Consider the following 19,069-nt stretch of genomic DNA (forward strand, 5'->3'; position numbering starts at 1 on the left):
TGTTTTCTCTATCAGACACTACATGGAAGGATCACAGTTTCTCTTGATAATAAGAGGAGTTGTCTTTTGCTTTAATACAGCTCTGAGTGCATGTCTTTTGCTTAGCCTAAAATCGGAAAGGATCTATGTGAACATACCAACCTGGGGTATGCATTTATGAGGATAATTTGAACAACAGATTAACATTCTAATTGAGTGTTTAAAATAGATGATAAATTTATTTCCAGAATAGGGAAAGTCTTTCCAGGGAAAGACTTGGGAAAACTAGAACTTGCTACAGTAGGAAAAATAGTAATACCACGTGCCAAACTGATATGGTTAAATTGTTAGTAATACAAAGAACAAAATTTGGATGGTTTCTCTTTGCCAAAATCAGAGATAGAATTTTTTTTTTTTTTTTAATTTTTTTTTCAACGTTTATTTATTTTTGGGACAGAGAGAGACAGAGCATGAACGGGGGAGGGGCAGAGAGAGAGGGAGACACAGAATCGGAAACAGGCTCCAGGCTCTGAGCCATCAGCCCAGAGCCCGACGCGGGGCTCGAACTCACGGACCGCGAGATCGTGACCTGGCTGAAGTCGGACGCTTAACCGACTGCGCCACCCAGGCGCCCCAGAGATAGAATTTTTTGATAACACCTGTATTTATAAATGCTGGAGTACTTGGTGATATTCTGAGTATCTTTGTAACATCTTTAACCGCAGGACATAGCAAATGAGAGCCAGGATGTACATTTTTAATCTAATTTTGATGTGTATTATGTTATTAATCTATTCTGTTCTTTCCAGTTTTATGATTTTTAGACCCTATCTTTGCAAAAATAAGATACCCTGTGGGTATTTAAATAGCTACAATTGGGGGGGGCGCCTGGGTGGCTCAGTTGGTTAAGCATCCGACTTCGGCCCAGGTCATGTTCTCACCGTTCCCTAGTTCAGGCTCCGCGTCGGGCTTTGTGCTGACGACTCAGAGCCTGGAGCCTGCTTCAGGTTCTGTATCCTCCCCCTCGTCCTTTGCCCCTCCCCCACTCACTCTCTCTCAAAAATAAATAAACATTTAAATAAATAAATAGTTATAATTTAGTATCATCCATGGGTCTAAATAATGCATTATATCCTGAAATAAATAGAAATGATTGCCATCTGCCTGTCTTCTTGAGCTGTTTTATTTTTATTTTTTTTAACGTTTATTCATTTTTGAGAGACAAGAGTGTGTATGGGAGAAGGGCAGAAAGAGAGGGAGACACAGAATCCAAAGCAGGATCCAGGCTCTGAACTGTCAGCACAGAGCCCGACATGGGGCTCGAACTCAGGAGCCGTGAGATCATGACCTGAGCTGAAGTCAGACACCCAAACAACTGAGCCACCCAGGTGCCCCTTCTTGAGCTGTTTTATTGAGGATATAAAAGAGACTTAATCAGTTGTTGGCTTTTCTCGGGATCATACCATCTTTGAATGGCTTATTGGTATGTTTCTAAGTCCATTAGAACAGTCTTGCAACCATTGCAAAACATGTTTTACCAGCTGATAACCAAAAGATGGTTGCATATTGGAAAAGCGTCGAGGCTCACCATATAGTATTACTTCTTTAACAGTACTAAACATTTATCCAGTCATTTGCCCACCGCATTCAGAAAACTGCTGTAGCTTAGTAAACGGGACAGTTTTCCTAAGTGATCGGCAGGAAAGTCAACACAGAGGCTGCTGCTCTTTTGAAATGAGGCGATGCCTGACTTACTGCTTCTTGCACTGATCACAGGTGGTCAAAACCGAAACTGCCTCTTCAAAGGGCATTCGGTAACTTAAAATATGCATTTCAAAAGACTGAGAATCACTGACTACTACAATAAGGGTGATCTTTATGAGTTTCTCCATTTCATACAGTGAGTATTAAGATTAACAAAAACACACATTTCACGGTGTGGAGGCAGCTAGCACTACTAACCTACAAGGCTTAGTTGATTCGCGACGTGTCATGTTTTTCAACCATCTGGTCACCCCAGAAAGTTCTCAAAATAAACATTGACTGCTCACTTCACTGCAACTTCCTCGTCTGCTGTACAGCGCACCTCTGATGTGTGGTGGCTAGCAGTGCATGTATAGAGTTTTCTTAGGTTAAAAGAGCAGTGGGCTCCTTAAAGTGGCACCTTCCCCTCACCAGCCAGTTACCTTCTGCCCTCCTAAATCCCACATGCCTTATCTCCCAGTAAAGAACCATCGAGGCTGTCTTTCACCGAATTTGTGTGTGCCCAGTGATTGCCACTGACAACTTGAGCACCCCTCAGATACTCACTGCGCACCTCCTAACTCAGGGCACTGTGCTAAGTGGGAGAAACATCAGGAAACAAGACTGAACGTTACCTGCTTCATGATGTGCCTGGTCTGGCGAGACAGGTAATTAAGCATGCAGTTACAGTAACGTGAGAAGTGCTATGATGAGGGAAGCGGGAGGTATGCTTGGAAGAGTCTAAGGCAGATTTGAGAAGGGGGTTCCAGGGAGGCTGTCAGAGCAACTACTATCAAAAGTAAACCAGAGGAGTAAGAGTTAGCCAAGAATGGGACATGGTACACTGGGCAGGTAGAACAGCTATTAAGTCAGTGTAAAAGCTATTAAGTCAGAAAAAGTCTGGCATATTGGAGGGCCTGAAAGAACGGAAGTATGACTGAATCGCCAGGTAGAAGTAGTCATGTAAGACCAGAGAATGGGGACCAGATCATGAAGGGCCTTTTATGCCTTACTAAGGATTGGGTTGTCTCAAGGCCAGTGAATGGAGAACCGTTGAAGACTTTTGACAAGGCACGATTTCTGTCCTCAGTTTGTATGGTCTAACAGCAGCAGGCAATTTCACTTCCAGGTAACAGAAGCTAGGACAGGAACATGCATGGGGGGGGACATGTGAGAGTACAGGTGGTCCTGTACTTCTCTCCATATGTAGAAATATAGATACTTGTGGGGCACCTGGGTGGCTCAATCAGTTAAGCATCTGACTCTTGAGTTCAGCTCACGTCGTGATCTCACGGTTCATGGGATCGAGCCCTGTGTCAGGCTCTGTGCTGACAGTGCCTGCATGGATTCTCGCTCTAGCTCTCTGCCTCTCTCTCTCAAACTGAAAAAAAACAAAAAAAACAAAACAAAACAAAAAAACAGATGCAGATACTCTTAGTACACAGCATCATGAGGAGAGGGGAGATTATAGTTTCTGAAGTTCAAGCCAACTCTACGTGTATCCCAGTCACTGTGTTTCAAAGGTGTGACTTCCTAGGAAACCACTTTATAAAAATAAATTCTTGAACCTAAATGTCAATAAATACCAGCCTTTTTATGAGGTTTTCATTTCAAGACCACATTGAACATGAAACTGTCCGCATTGCCTGCTTAATCCTTTGTTCTGTACATGTCACGTTATTCTTCTTGGATAACAGTTTCTCCTTTCTTTTCTACTCATCTTTTCCATACCTAAGTTTCTTCTACCTTGATTTCTAAGGACAGCCCCATACAAATTACTTTCTTCGTATTTCATAATTGTGTAGTGCTTTCCATTTTGAGAGCACTTGCACTGACTCATTTCGCCCTCTACTTTCCTCCCAGGTAAGTGGCATCAGTGATAGACCCATTTAGCAGGAATTCAGTAGCAGAAACATGAAATGATTTGGCTAGGATCCCATGAGTAACACGTAGTGGCAGCACAAGTTGGGCCCAGGTAGTGGTGCCGTGTTGTGGTCTATGCCCTGACCACGCCTGACCACCTAGTAGACCCGCCTCCATTGTATGTTCACAGGGCCTTATTGCCTTGTATATTCTCAGGCCTGTTTTGCCCTACTGTCAATCTCGAAGCTTTACTGTCCCATCAAAGGTCATCCTACCTAATCTTGGGTAGGGTCATACTTAGCTTCGTAGGACTTAATATTTCCTAATTAGCATAGCTTTTATTTCTACCATAACATGCATTGGTACACTTGTGATCACTCAAGATAAATACAGTAGCAATTCAACCGGAAATTCCCTTAGAAGGGAATTAACCAGCTTACCTCCTGGCAATAAAATATTGATGTGTAAGACCCTGGACAATCTGCTTGTCTGTAGCCTTGCCTTAATCTCTCAACCCTTGCGTCAGCCACTCAATTTCCCACCCGTCCCCATAAAAGCCAGCTTTAAATCTCATCAAATTATACATCCGCTATCCCCGATTGTTGCAATTTATCAGTCACCAAACTATTCTTTGCTTCTTGACAACCTTTTTCTCCTGGCTCACTGTCACTACAAAACTACTTCCATCTTAATAATTGACGGTTTAAACACACACATGGATCAGTAGTTTTCAGAGTATGGTCCCTGGACACAGCAGCAGCAACATCACTAGGAAACTTAGAAATTCTCAGGCTCTACCTAGCAATTCTGGGGGTGGACTCTGGCAATCTCTGTTTTAATCGGCTCTCCCATGTAATTCTGATACATACTAATGTTTGAAAAACATCGACACAAATGATCCAACAAACTGGCCTCTTGGTTCCTGTTAAAGTCCATTGATAAGGTCTTTTCCCTTCCTTTTCCCATGTCATCACCAATCTTTTCCACCACTCCATAGCTTGAAATTCACGCATCCATCTGACCACCTATTATCTTGCCAGCCCATTTCCACTAATAGGTCGACTACGTTCATTTGGAGTCACTGACCATCAATACATATGCTACCATCTCCCTCACCATCCCAATGTCCTCCTTTCCTTCCTTTACCCAACTTCTATTCCACGGTCAGTCGCAGTCACTCTCCTGAATATATCCCCATTGTCCTTGCCTCTCACTTTGTTGTTGTGCTCATTTGCCAAACCACAACCCTGGCTGAGTCTCTGTGCTCTGCACTTGCACCTATGTAGCTGAATGTAGCTGGAGAAAACTAAGGTGGCTGGTCTCACTAATAGTATAAATTCCTGATCAGAACCTTAACACAGTTAATGCTACCTGACAATCATACTGTATTTCACTGAGCTATAATTACTTCTGTCAACAGGTAACTTCCGTCAACAGATGGCTTCCTACTTTACTAAGAAAACTGAAGTGGGGCACTGTGTGCACCTCTTGATCTTGGGGTCGTGAGTTTGAGCCCCACATGGAGTGCAGAGAGTACTTAAATAACACTTTTCTTTAAAAAAAAAAATGGAGGGGCGCCTGGGTGGCGCAGTCGGTTAAGCGCCCAACTTCAGCCAGGTCACGATCTCGCGCTCCGTGAGTTCGAGCCCCGCGTCAGGCTCTGGGCTGATGGCTCGGAGCCTGGAGCCTGTTTCCGATTCTGTGTCTCCCTCTCTCTCTGCCCCTCCCCCGTTCATGCTGTCTCTCTCTGTCCCAAAAATAAATAAACGTTGAAAAAAAAAAATTTTTTTTTAAATGGAAACAATTGGAGAACTTCCACTGATTCCCACAGTATCATCTACTCATTACTATCTGTACCCATATATATACCCCATCTTGTCTGTGTTGGGTTGCCCACGCTCCGTTTTAAAGCCACTCCCTCCTTTCAGTGTCTTCGTGCCATAATTTCTCCCCTTTCCAACATCATTAATTTTCTTCCCCTACTCCCTTGTTCCTATGAGTGTATACATACGCTATGATCAAGCCCATCTTTTACTAAATCAGCTCCCTTTTGCAGCAAAACATCTCAAAAGTTACCAATAGTGTCTCTGATTCCTGTTCTCTCTTGAGCCCACTCCAGTCAGGTGTTCATTCCTATCACTTCACTGGAACTGTTCTCCTTATACCTTAAATGCAAGAGTCCATTCTCAACTTCATCTCGTTTGACCTTTCAGCGGTATTTGACTCTCCTGAACATCTCTTCCTGTTTGATGCACTTTATGATACACTTGACTTCCCAGGGCTTTCCTGTGGCCTTCCTTCTTCCTTACTTTTTTTTTTTTTTTTTTTTTTTTTTCCACTTCTCAGATTCCTGTTCTGGTTCTTCCATTCTCTGGCTTCCTATCTTTGGAATATCTCAGAGATAAGGCTCAGTCCTTCCTCCATCTGTATTCATCCCATTGGTGATCTCATCCAGTCCCGTGGTTTTAAATAACATCTGCATACTGATGACTCTCAAATTTGTTATCTCGAGTTCCTACCCCTCCCCTGAACTCCAAACACATATGCAACTGCCCACGTGATACCTCCACAACCTGCACGTGGTTTAATCGACACCTCGCACTTATGTCCAAAATCAAACTCTTGATTTTCTGTCCCATCCCCACCAGAAAGCTGTTCCGCAGTTTCCTCCCTCTCAGCTGATGGCAACTCCATCCTTCCAGTGCCCAGGCTACTGTCATCCTTAACTCCCAGTTCTCATATTCCATACCAATCCACCAAGAAGTCCTGTCGGTTCTACCTCAAAAGATACCCAGGATCTGTCCCTTTCTACCGCCTCTACTGCTAACGCCAAGGCACTACCGTCTCTCGCTGGGATTCCTGAAATGACCTCCTAGATGGCCTCCCGCCTCCAGGCTTGCCTGTCCACGGTCTATTCTAAACATCATTCAGAGTGACCCCACCAAAAAGTAAGTCAGACCATGTCAGTCCTCTGCTCAGAACCCTTCAGTGGCTCCCACCTCACTCAAGTTCAAAGCTAAAATCCTTACAGGGGACTACAAAGGCCCAACAAGAACTGGCTTTCTATTTTGTGTCTGACCTCACCTTCCGCCACTCTTCCCCTCTCTCCTACTGCTTCACCGGTCTTGGTCTTCCTCAAACATGCCTGTCTCAGCACTGGCTGGTCCCTAGGCATGAAATGCTGCTCCCCAAGATCTCTCCAGGGCTGGCTCCCTTCCCACATTCAGTGTTTTCATTGTGGGCTTCCCCAGCCATGCTAATTACAATTCCAAGAAGCCTCTCTCCAAATACACTTTTTTTTCCTGCTCTTCCCCCCCAAAATTTCCCAAAATCAACATCTAACATTCTATATGATTCACTGATTTATTATGTTTATTGTTTGTTTTACCTTACGAAAATAAATCCAAGCCCCCCAAAGGCAGAAATTTTTACAGGCTGACTGGGTGCCTCAGTCAGTTGAGCGTCTGACTCCAGCTCAGGTCATGATCTCGCAGTTCGTGGGTTCGAGCCCCACATTGGGCTCTGTGCTGACAGCTCAGAGCCTGGAGCCTGCTTCTGATTCTGTCTCTACCTCTCTCTCTCTCTGCCCCTTCCTCCCCGCCCCCACAGTCTGCCCCCCCCAAAAGTAAATAAACATTAAAAAAAATTTTTTATTCTGTTTGTTCACTGATGCATTCCAAGCACCAAGCTCTTAGAAGTCACTCACTAAAGATGTGATGAATAAACTAATTTACCCTTCAGTGAGCGCATAACTTTATAAACTGCTGTTCCCTTTGCCTTCATCCTGGCTCTTTCTACCTGGCACATCCCTGTTCCACTCTAGGAGTCTCTTCTGATTTTCCCAAACTGCTTCTTTTTGCCCTCCTGTTGGACCTCTTACAACACGTACCATTGTACTCTAATGATATATTTACGTCTGTTTATTTCCCTTACTAGACTGTAAGCTTTTTAAGGAAGGTACAATATCTAACTCACCTTTGTAACCCTGGCCTATCACAGTATCTGTCTGGCTTGTATATAGTAGGTTTTCAAACAGTGAGGCAGCAAACTCTCCTTACTGTGTTTGGAACCGGGTTGATAAACAGCAGACTTTAGTGGCAGTTTGCCACCGAGGGAGATGCAGGCCTGGGGGAGTCATTTCCTGAAGGCCTGCAGGCTGAGCCTGCTACAGAGCCGATGCCCGCTGAGTCACTCCTGCAACTCAGCCTCTAACTCTGAAACAGAGATTGGGATCCCTGATTAACAGCCCCCGACTGAGCAAGGTGAGTGCCGCCCTGCTTTGGCACAAGGCTTGCGAGGAAAGAAGGAGACGGTGGGCAGCCGGAGATCTTTGCTAGAAAACCTAGCTCGAAACCTGCGAAGTGCAGAAATTCCTGAGGAACTGACCATTGTAACTCCTTTCCTCGGCCGAGCTGCATTGCTGGGTTTATATCCTTAGAAGAACTGAAAGGACCACATCATAGGCAGGTTTGCAAGCCCACACTCGTCCTCATAGGATTTACACATACAACCCATGGGGGGATTTTTATAGGAATTGTAGGTTGGACACTTGCAAAGTAAGAAAGCTTATCTTTAGAGGCTCCAAGTTTTAATGCGCTCCAGCTTGTCAAAACCAAGAGCAATTAAAGCCCTGTTGTGTGGTTTCGAATGATAGCCTACTTGTTAAAATAGCTATTGTTTCCCCTGAGGACAGCCTGCATTTTTACCTTGATGTCATCTCACTTTGGGTCCCAAGGGGGCAGGCAACTTAACAGAACGAATAGAGTTCTGAGATAACAGTGAAGTCTAAGGTGATGAGAGGAAATTAGTTACCAATTTTAGTGACCTTCGGGCGGAGTTATGGCATGAAAGCCACATAAGCCCAGGATCGGACAAACAAACAAGTGACATCAGCCAAATAAATCTGAAGTCAAAAGTGGTATCTTGATTATCATTACTTCACCTTGGACGGTGTTAGGATGTCATCTGCCTCGAATATGCTGGTAGAGAGGACTGTGCTTTATTATGGGATAGACGCGTTACTACCACATGGAGGAAACAATTTTCCGCTTCACCCAAGGCTCCAGATTTCACCCCTGCTGCACTGAGGGTAAACACTGAGGCCAAATGGTCCTAGATTTGGGACCCTTGCGTCTGTTTGGCCATCACCATCTGACTCTTTGCCCCAGCAGAAAGCTGCCTGCAAAGACGGAGTAATAACCTCTCAAAGTTGTCTGTGGGAAGAATACAAATCAGCAACAAAACCCACTTTTTATCTCTCTTAAGACCGTGTCTATCGCTACGTGGTTCCCTCATTTGTCCATCTCGGCGACGGCAAAGACCTGGTGCGGGTTAACAGAAGCCACTCGTCTTAGAAGATTGGAAACAAAATGTCACTCTCCTCACTTTCCACCGCAAAACGAAATGAAGTCCAACCATTCGCCTGAGGTGAGTGAGTCAGGGACAGAGGACTGGAATGCAGGACTTGATTCCTGGTTTCCTAACCCTAACCACATCCTCCCTATCTCGGACATTTAGGCTGGTTATTGTACTGTGAGTGGCAGGAATGGGAAAGGGGATGGTTTCCTTTTTATATTTTCATTCAGAAACTTACTTACATCTGAACTCTAAGCCACATGTAAGACACTCCATTTAAACTCTAGCAGGAGCAAGTGATGATTCTTAACATATAATTTGCATCGGAGCCTCAGACACCACGATTTTTCCTGCATCTCAAGCAATAGAATTGACTAGGTGTTCCTAGGGCTCAAAACAGAGAAGAGAGTAAGGCTAAAGAGGAGAGGCTAAAACCTAATCCTAAACATCTTTTCTTTTTAAGTTTATTTACTTATTTTGAGAGAGAGAGACAGTGAGCAGGGGAGGGGCAGAGAGAGGGAGACACAGAATCCCGAGCTGGTCCCCCACCACTAGCTGGAGTGCGATGCGGGGCTTGTGAACCGTGGGATCGTTACCGCAGCTGAAACCAAGAGTCGGACCCTCAACTGACCAAGCCACCCAGGCGCCCCCTGCTCCTAAACGTCTTAAAAGTCAAAAGAACCAATGATCATTTACTTACCTAGTTTCTACCCATAATGTCTCAAAATAAGTTCTCAGTTTTTAAACTTCGTATCAGAAGTTCATATGACTTCACATAGGAGAGACATTAATAAATGTAGCTTTTAAATTCAGGTTTACATTTTGCATCAGAGACTATAAGGCCTTTGCCTTGTGCAATGATGGTCATATTCTCACAGGTTTCTGGTTTTTTGTTTTTTTTACTCCAGTCATCTACCAAAAGAGTCTAGGAATAAACAACTAAACACAACGCATGCATTGTAATATAGATTCAGAAACATGTCAAAGCAACCTTACCCAACTGGCCTTGAAAAAGATAACCTTTAGGAAATCTTCCCGGCCTGTCCTGCTTGCTGAAGAGAAAATAACTAAACGCTTACTACTCAAAGTTCTTCTTCACCAGACAAGAAATTCTAGTCTTTCAGTATGAACACCTTCACTTGTGGAAACTCATCTCAGAGTGCAGGAACTCGTAGCATCTAGTTCCTCCGAATATTCTTCAGTCAACAAGTTGTCCACCTAGCTAAGGGACAGCTTCCTGGAATTAAGACTGCAGAACCTAGGTTATAATTAACTCAGACTTCCTCCTCCTTTTGTACCTTGGCCATGACCTTAATCCTCACCTAGATTTTCCATCCCATCTACGGATAAAAATTTGTTCTAAATTAGATCAACTGAACTCTATTCCTGTTAGCCTAAGATAAGTTGGCATTGGTGGCTGAAAGGAATCCTAAACCAATTTTAGACCATTTAGTTAGACTTTAAGCATGACTCCAAAAAAAAAAAAAAGCTAGACATCTCGGTGAGAGGATAATATTGCTCACTTGTACCCTTTTTTCTCCCCCTAGTAAAAAGAAAAAACTCACTTGATAATGTTAGGTCCAGTGAATTTTTTCAAAGTAATTTGGAGGCCAACAAAATGCCTCCCATTCCAGAACTGTGGGATCGACAACACACAGAATTAAAAGGAGTGATAAAATGGAAGGGACTTTGGAATTTAACAGGTTTCAACTGCATGGAATTGAAGTCCCATTTAAATAATGGTCAGTAGGTCCATTGCTACTTATTTAAAGAGCTCAAAGCCCTATCCTATATGATCTCCTTGGTTCTTGCAACTTGGCAGAAGATAAGGTTTTGGGGATAGAGAACAGAATAAGTGTTTTCCAGGTGTGAAATTTGAGATTCAAAGAAGCTGATTCAGAATCTTCACTCACATGCAAGTCTTCCAGAAAAGAGGTATACTTTACCTACTGCATTAAGGAGAAAGTAGAGGGGCGCCTGGGTGGCTCAGTTGGTTAAGCGTCTGACTTCAGCTCAGGTCACGATCTCACGGACCATGAGTTCGAGCCCCGCGTCGGGCTCTGGGCTGATGGCTCAGAGCCTGGAGCCTGTTTCCGATTCTGTGTCTCCCTCCCTCTGACCCTCCCCCGTTCATGATCTGTCTCTCTCTGTCCCAAAAATAAATAAACATTAAAAAAAAAAATGGAGAAAGTCGAAACTGTGCAGCACGGACTCCTTCAATTCCCTCCCCTTCACCTCAAACTAATCTGTTCCTAACTACCCTTCCTCCCTTTCTATCGTCCTAGAGGGAAGCATTTTGGACATTCTTTCCAAAACTATCCTTCTATATTTGCTCTTGATTCTCTCCCTTTCTATTCTTCGGGGCCCTCTCCCTATCCACCCCCCATTTTCGTTTGTTCATTTATTGGTTCAACAAGCATTTATCACACTCTTGTTACAGGTCATACTAGGTTCTTGGGACACTAGAACAAAAGACCTCTTTCCCACCTTCACAGTGCTCACAGTCTAGTGGAAGAGGTAGCAAAATGAACAATTTCAAACCACACAGTCACGATACAGCGTGTAAATAGCCACAGCAGAAGTCTGCATATTACGCGGGTTGTTGTACACACAGGACAGTTTAAAGAAGGCTGGAGCAGAGCGGGTAACACGTGAGCCGGACCTAGACGTTAGCCACCGGGACAAGTGGGGAAGGAACGGCGTTTTAAACGGAGGGAATAACATGCACCAAAGCATGACCATGCAAGAAAATCGCAATCCAGGAAGGCAAACAACACAAGGAATCAGAGGTGTGTTTGGAGGTAAGCAGTGAGGGAGCATTTGAACAAATAATAAGGATCTTGAAGACGACAGGAATTATTCAAGTATCTTAAATATTTAAGTATTAAAGTACGGTCTAATTTGCATTTGAGGAAGTTCAGTCTTGCAGCAGAGGACGATTAGACTGAGAACTATTGCAGTAACCCTGAAGACAAATGGGCAAGTGGGAGTGCACGGTGATGCCATTAGAAGAGGTGATTCAGGAAGAGGCAGACTTCAACGTAAAGGGGAATTCAGTTTAGGGACACACAAGTGAAGGTGTCCAACAGAATATTGGTTATATGAGTCTGCAATTTAAAAGTTAGGAGTGCCTGGGTGGCTCAGAGCCCCACATTTGGGCTCTGTACTGACAGCAAGGAGCCTGCTTGGGATTCTCTGTCTCCCTCTCTCTCTCTGCCTCTCTCTCTCTCTCTCTCCCCAAAATAAACAAATCAGGGGCACCTGGATGGCTCAGTCAGTTCAGTGTCTGACTCTTGGTTTCGGCCCAGGTCACGAGCTCATGGTTCATGAGTTCAAGCCCCGCTTGGAGCTCTGCTCTGACAGCACAGAATCTGCTTGGGATTCTCTCTCTCCCCCTCTCTCTGCCCCTCCCCTGCTCGGGCACACACTGTCTCTCAAAATAAGTAAATAAGTAAACTTAAAAAAAATAAAGAAATAAACATTAAAGAATTTTAAACTAATATTGCCCCGTATGTGAACTAATCAGAATTTAAATAAAAACTTAAAAAAATAAAGAAAACTGAAAAGTGGTTAGTGGCGGAGATGTGAATTTGGAAGTCACAAGCACATCGGGGATGACTGGGGACTTGAGTATGAGGCAAGGTTGCTTGGGAAGAGTGAGTAAGCTCCATGGGGGAAGGCAGGCATTTTTCCAGGTTTTGTTTATTACTATTTTCCCAACACCTAGAAGTGTCCCTGGGCTTTAGTAAACAATCAGTAAGGTGGTTTTTTTTTTTTTTTTAATGTTCTTTTTTCTTTTTTCTTTTTTCTTTTTTTTTTTTTTGAAAGAGACAGAGCATGAGCAGGGGAGGAGCAGAGAGAGAGGGAGACACAGAATCCGAAGCAGGCTCCAGGCTCTGAGCTGTCAGCACAGAACCTGATGCAGGGCTCAGACTCACGAACCGTGAGATCATGACCTGAGCGAAAGTCAGATGCTCAACTGACTGAGCCACCCAGGTGCCCCAGTAAGTATTTAAATGAATGAAATACTGGAAAGAAAAGAGGGCTAAGAACATAACTCTGAGAAACACCGACATTTACATGAAAAGAAGCCAGTGAGGGGGTTTGAGATAGAGAGTTGAGAGAGGTAGGAGGAAAAAGCAGGAAGGAAAGAGTGGGGGTCACAGACACCAGAAGTTCGACGATGCTACGAAAAGACTGAGAACAAGCACTAAAAAGTCTTCATTAGTTTTAGCACCCGGAGAGTCACAGGTTTTTTTTTATGACAGCCATATCAGTGGGGATGGCAGGCAGGTGATAGTGGTTTGAAGCGTACAGGGATGGTAAGAAAATGGAGGCTGTGAACGTAGATATTCTTTTCAGAAACTTGGTTGCATGGTCCTTAAGCAATTTTCCCCATTTATTTTATCTTTTTTTAATGTTTATTTTATTTTTTTGAGAGAGACACAGAGACAGAGAGAAAGGGAGGGGCAGAGAGAGGAGGACAGAGGATCCAAAGCGGGCTCTACGCTGACAGCAGAGAGGTCCCATATGGGGCTCGAACTCCCGAATCGTGAGATCATGACCTGAGCCGAAATCGGACGCTTAACCAACTGAGCCACCCAGGCGCCCACCATTTATTTATTTTCGGACCTAGGCAGCTCTTGTAATCTGTCACTCTATAATGAGCATAAACATATACATTCAATTCACTTAATCATTTATGTATCCATTCATCCTCGATGCTCTTTCTCTCATGCCCTACGCTTAACACATCGGCAAATTCCCACTCTGTCTTTGTAATATATCCTGAATCTGACCATTTCTCATCACCTCCACACTACCACCCAAGGCCAAGACCCCATTATCTGTCAACTGGACCAGTGCAGTAATCTTTCAGCAGATCTCCCTGCTCCTACCCTTGCCTCTCTCTTATCTATTCTTTTTCCTTTTTTTTTTTTTTTTTTTTAGGATTTTATTTTTAGGTAATCTCTACACCCAACATGGGGCTCAAACTCACGACCCGGAGAAAGAGTCACAGGCTCCACCCACTGAGCCAGGCAAGCTCCCATCCCTCTAGTCTGTTCTTTTACCCCCAGCCAGAGTCACCCTTCCAAGTATGAAGTCATGGGGCACCTGGGATGCTCAGTCGGTTGAGCGACCGACTTCAGCTCAGGTCATGACTTCAGCTCAGATCACAATCTCACGGTTCATGAGTTCAAACACCCGCATCGGGCTCTGGGCTGACAGTTCAGAGCCTGGAGCCCACTTCAGATTCTGTGTCTTCCCCTCTCTCCGACCCTCCCCCTCTCGCGCTGTCTCTCTCTCTCTCTCTCTCTCTCTCTCTCTCAAAAATAAATAAACATTTAAAGAAGTGTAAAGAAAATACTAAGTCATATTTTGTCAGTCTTCTCTTTAGAACCCTCCAATGGCCTGTCATCTCCTTTTAAGTCCCTGTGTAATCTGAACCCCCACCCCCACCCCCGCCATTACTTTGTTCACCTCATCTCCTACCACTAGTCCCCTCAGCCACTCCACACCAGCCTCACTGGCCCCCTTCTTGTTCCCTCAACACACTCCACCTCAGGCCTTCTGTATTTGCTGGTTCATGCTCGGGACACTCTCTCCTCAGACATCATCGTCTCCCTCAGCGCTCTGTTCAAATATCCAAAGGTCTTCCCCGGCCAACCTTCACAAAACCATCACACCGCCGCCTCCCTCGCAGCCTTCTCTTCTCTTTGTCCTGCTTAATAGCACTTGTCCCCAGCCGGCCCATCACAGTCATGTATTTATTGTCTCTTTCCCTTCACTAGACTGTGAACACCTACCAAGTACAGCTACCAAGAGCACCTCCTCCAGAGAAGCGGAGGTAAAGATAACTGAGAAACTATCCCTGCCCTTGAGGAACCCACACGTCCGTGAGTCATAGAACCTAACGAGTAATTAGGATGGAAACGCTCAAAGCAGTTGGATTCGAGAGTCTGAGGCCCCGGGGAACAGTGCGGTTTGGGCCACTCTGCCAGTAGTTAAAATCATGAGTTCACCCTAAGAGAATGTAAGAAATGAAAAGCACTCAGGAGACACCGATGTTTAAGGGGTGAAGGTCAGAGAAAGGAGGCCAAGAAGGGATAATAATAATCAAGGAAGTGAAAAAGAGCTGGAAGAAGGAGCCGCTGACCTCAGAGCTGCTAGAGCCTTCGCAGGACGCTCCGGATAATCAAGCAGGGATCATGCCTTCCGATTCACTCTGTGTCAGCTACCGTTCGAAGCACGTTTCCTATGTTCTCACGTTAAGCCTCACACCAACCCGGGGAGTTAGGCACTGGTATGTCCCTATCTTGCAGAGGACGCCGATTCACTCACCCAAGTGCGCACGCCTCCGGAGAGAGATCAGAACCCAGGCAATTTGAACTAGCCCTCTTAACCGCTGTGCTGTTATCCATACTACTATGCTACGCTACGTCTGTACTTTTTTTTTTCCCTATTTTACTGAGTACCTGCTAAGGGCCAGGAATTCTAGGCCCTGGACATAGAGTAGTGAGGTAGACAAGGTCCCTCTCTTCACAGAGCTCATATCCTTGTGCGGGACAAGGACACGGAACAGGGCAACAGACGCGTAATAGACAAGAAGTGCTGGGAAGAAAAATGAAGTCGGGTAAGGTTCCACAAGTGATAGGGAGTTGCCTCTCTGAGGAGGTGACACTGAGTAGCGACCTGAAGGAAATGAGAGAGGGAGCCAAGAGGATATCTGAGGGAAGAACATTCCAGGCAGAGGCAACAGCAAGTGCAGGAGCCTTAAGGTGTGAGTGTGCCCGGTGTGTTCCAGGAACTGCGAGGAGGTCAGTGCAGCGAGAGCACGATGAACTAGGGGAGAGAGAGGCAGGTGATAAGGTCGGAAAGATCTGGAAAGGTTTCCAGGTCGTATTGTTAAGTGAAAAAAATGAGGGGATCAGGCATACTAGTTTGTATGTTATAATCACATTGAGTATCTCTCTACACAGACTGTGTATGTTTCTATACGTAGAGATTGGTGAATTTTATATGTATATGTGCTTATTTATATTCTGAAGTATTAGACAACAAACTTAACAGTGATTACCTTTGGAGGGAAGGAAGGGATATTCAGACTTTTAGTTGTTCCATGCTGTTTGAAAAATTTCACCTTGCATATATTACTTTTATAGTAATCAAAAGTTAGCTTAAAAAGCTACAACAATGGGTCACCTGGGTGGCTCAGTAGGGCTAAGCATCTGACTCTTGTTTTCGGCTCCGGTCATGATCTCGCGGTTCATGAGTTCGAGCCCCATGTCAGGCTCTGCGTTGGCAGCCAGGAGCCTGCTCGGGATTCTCTGATTCTGCCCCTTCCCTGCTCGCTCTGTCTCTTTCTCTCAAAATAAGTGAACTTAAAAAAAATCAAAATAGGGGCGCCTGGGTGGCGCAGTCGGTTAAGCGTCCGACTTCAGCCAGGTCACGATCTCGCGGTCCGTGAGTTCGAGCCCCGCGTCGAGCCCCGCGTCGGGCTCCGGGCTGATGGCTCGGAGCCTGGAGCCTGTTTCCGATTCTGTGTCTCCCTCTCTCTCTGCCCCTCCCCCCTTCATGCTCTGTCTCTCTCTGTCCCAAAAATAAATAAACGTTGAAAAAAAAATTTTTTTTTTAAATAAATAAATAAATAAATAAATAAAATCAAAATAAATAAACTTAAAAGAAAGTGGCAAACGAAAAACTCTTAACCACATGTTAAGGGGCTCCAGCGAAAGTCTTTCTCTTTCCTTTTGCAGCCGAACCCCTCCAAAGAGTTGCCTCCACTCGCTTCTCGTCCTTTTCATTTCTTTCTCAACCAAATGCGACCTGACTTCAGACTTTGCTTTTTCCCTGCAACTTCTCTCACCACGATCGCTTGTGACTTCCCTAGGACTATGAGGGCCACTCTTCAGTCCTTTTGCCTCTTGATCTGGCTGCCACGTTTGACACTGTTTACAGCTCTTCTGTTTGCAACGCCTTCTCCTTTGGCTTCTCTCTAGCCCCGTTTCTCCCTCACTGAGCATTCTTTCTGAGTTTCCTTTCCTCGGCTACTTTTTGTCAGCCCACCCAGCAGATATGGGTTTCTTCTGGTTCCCTTCTTGACCCATTTGTCTCTGAGTGCCACCCACACTCTTTCTGTGTGGTCTCATCCAGGCCCATGGTCTTGGCGGCCAACTCGATGCCTCCAAATCCCAGATCTAGATTTCTTAGCCTGTTCTCGAGCTCCAGTCGGATCTATCCAGCTGCCTATTAAACAGCCACACCTGCAGGCAGCTCATCACCTCCAAAATCACCTTCCTCCTTTTGTCCTTGTCTCCGAGGGTGGTGTCAGCATCTGCTTGATCGACCCTAGCTGGCAACCTGAGAAAAGCCTCTCTTCTTCACCCTCCATATCTGAATGGACACCAAAAGTCATTCTCTCTACCAACTATCTTGGGAATCTCATTCCTACATATCCACTACCACTGCACCCATAATCTACATAATCTGGACTACCGCATATGGATGTATGAGTCTTAAGTCCTGGAAGAGCTCAGAGATAGTCTAACTGCATTCTCGGCTTCTAGTTTCACCATCAGCCTGTTTCTTACACCCAGTTGTCACAGTGATGTGGCACAAAGTTCATGATGCCGGTCGCTCCCTGAAATCTTTCCATTGTTTCCTAACCTGGCTTGCATAAAATCCAAAACCCTTGGTATGATCTGTGCAGCCCTCTTTCGATGCTTTTCCACATGTACCTTTAAAAAAAAATTTTTTTTTAATGTTTATTTTTGAGAGAGAGAGAGAGAGAGAGAGAGAGAGACAGAGTGCGAGAAGGGGAGGAGCAGAGAGAGAGAGGGAGACACAGAATCCGAAGCAGTCTCCAGGCTCTGAGCTGTCCGCACAGAGCCCGACACGGGGCTCGAACCCACAAGCAGCGAGATCATGACCTGAGCCGAACTCCGACTCAACAGACTGAGCCACCCAGGCGCCCCTTCCACGTGTACCTTATGTTCAAGCAACACTGAAGTATTCTTTGTTTCTCAACGGCCTCTTTCCTTTCCATGTTTCTGTGAAGGTTTTGTCACATAGCATCTTCATATCTCCAGATCTAATATAATACCTGGTACAAAACAGATGTTCAGTAAAGGCTTTTTGAGTAAATTAAAGGACAGAAAGTTGAAAGTAAGGATACCAATGAGAAGACTACTGTAAGAGTACAATTTAGAGGTAACTAGGAAGGGGCCCTGGGTGGCTCAGTCATTGAAGCATCTGACTCTTGACTTCAGCTCAGGTCATGATCTCATGGTTCACGAGTTCAAGTGCTGTCAGTGTGCAGAGCTGGCTTGGGATTCTGTCTCCCTCTCTCTGCCCCACCCCTGCACTCCCTCTCTCTCTCTCTCCCTCTCTCTCTCTCTCAAAATAAATAAATAAGCTTAAAAAATGTTTACTTATTTTGAGAGAGAGAGAACGAACGGGGAAGGGGCAAAGGGAGAAGGAGAGAGAGAATCTCAAGCAGGCTCCACACTCAGCCTGGAGCCGGTAACGGGGCTCGATCCCACTACTGTGAGACCATGACCTGAGCCGAAGCCAAGAGTCAGGCTTTTATTTTATTTTATTATTATTGTTTAATGTTTATTTATTTTTGAGAGAGAGAGAGACAGAAAGAGACAGAGTATGAGCAAGGGGAGGGACAGAGAGAGAAGGAGACACAGAATCCGAAGCAGCCTCCAGGCTCTGAGCTGTCAGCACAGAGCCCGACGCGGGGCTCGAGTTTGGGAACGGGGAGATCGTGACCTGAGCTGAAGTCGGGTACTTAACCAACCGAGCCGCCCAGGCACCCCTTAAATAAAATGTGTTTTTAAAACAAATAAGTATATGCAACTGCTGAATTCCTCTGATAAAACAAGAGTCTTTGGGCATGAATCCTAACAACTGAGAGTTCAGCGGGGAAGGGTCACTTATTCTGCAAACATTAATTGGACTTGTACAGACACTGCTTAGCACAGAGGATGCAAAGATAGGTAATACACCTGGGGCACCTGGGTGACTCGGTTGAGCATCTAACTTCGGCTCAGATCACGATCTCAAGGTTTGTAAGTTCAAGCCCCATCTTTGACTCACTGCTGTCAGTGCAGAGCCCCTCTCT

General features: G+C 45.0%; 1 long non-coding RNA gene across 1 annotated transcript; it reads left to right on the forward strand.

The window, feature by feature from the left end:
- Positions 1-12,894: 12,894 nt before the first annotated feature.
- Positions 12,895-15,915, forward strand: LOC121035469 (uncharacterized). Its single transcript, XR_005792909.1, has 2 exons — positions 12,895-12,944; positions 14,733-15,915. It is a non-coding gene; the product is annotated as an uncharacterized LOC121035469 (long non-coding RNA).
- The last annotated feature ends 3,154 nt before the right edge of the window (positions 15,916-19,069 follow it).

This window comes from Herpailurus yagouaroundi, unplaced genomic scaffold (assembly GCF_014898765.1).
Source record: "Herpailurus yagouaroundi ecotype Mexico unplaced genomic scaffold, PumYag 161, whole genome shotgun sequence".
Classification (NCBI taxonomy): Eukaryota; Metazoa; Chordata; class Mammalia; order Carnivora; family Felidae; genus Herpailurus; species Herpailurus yagouaroundi.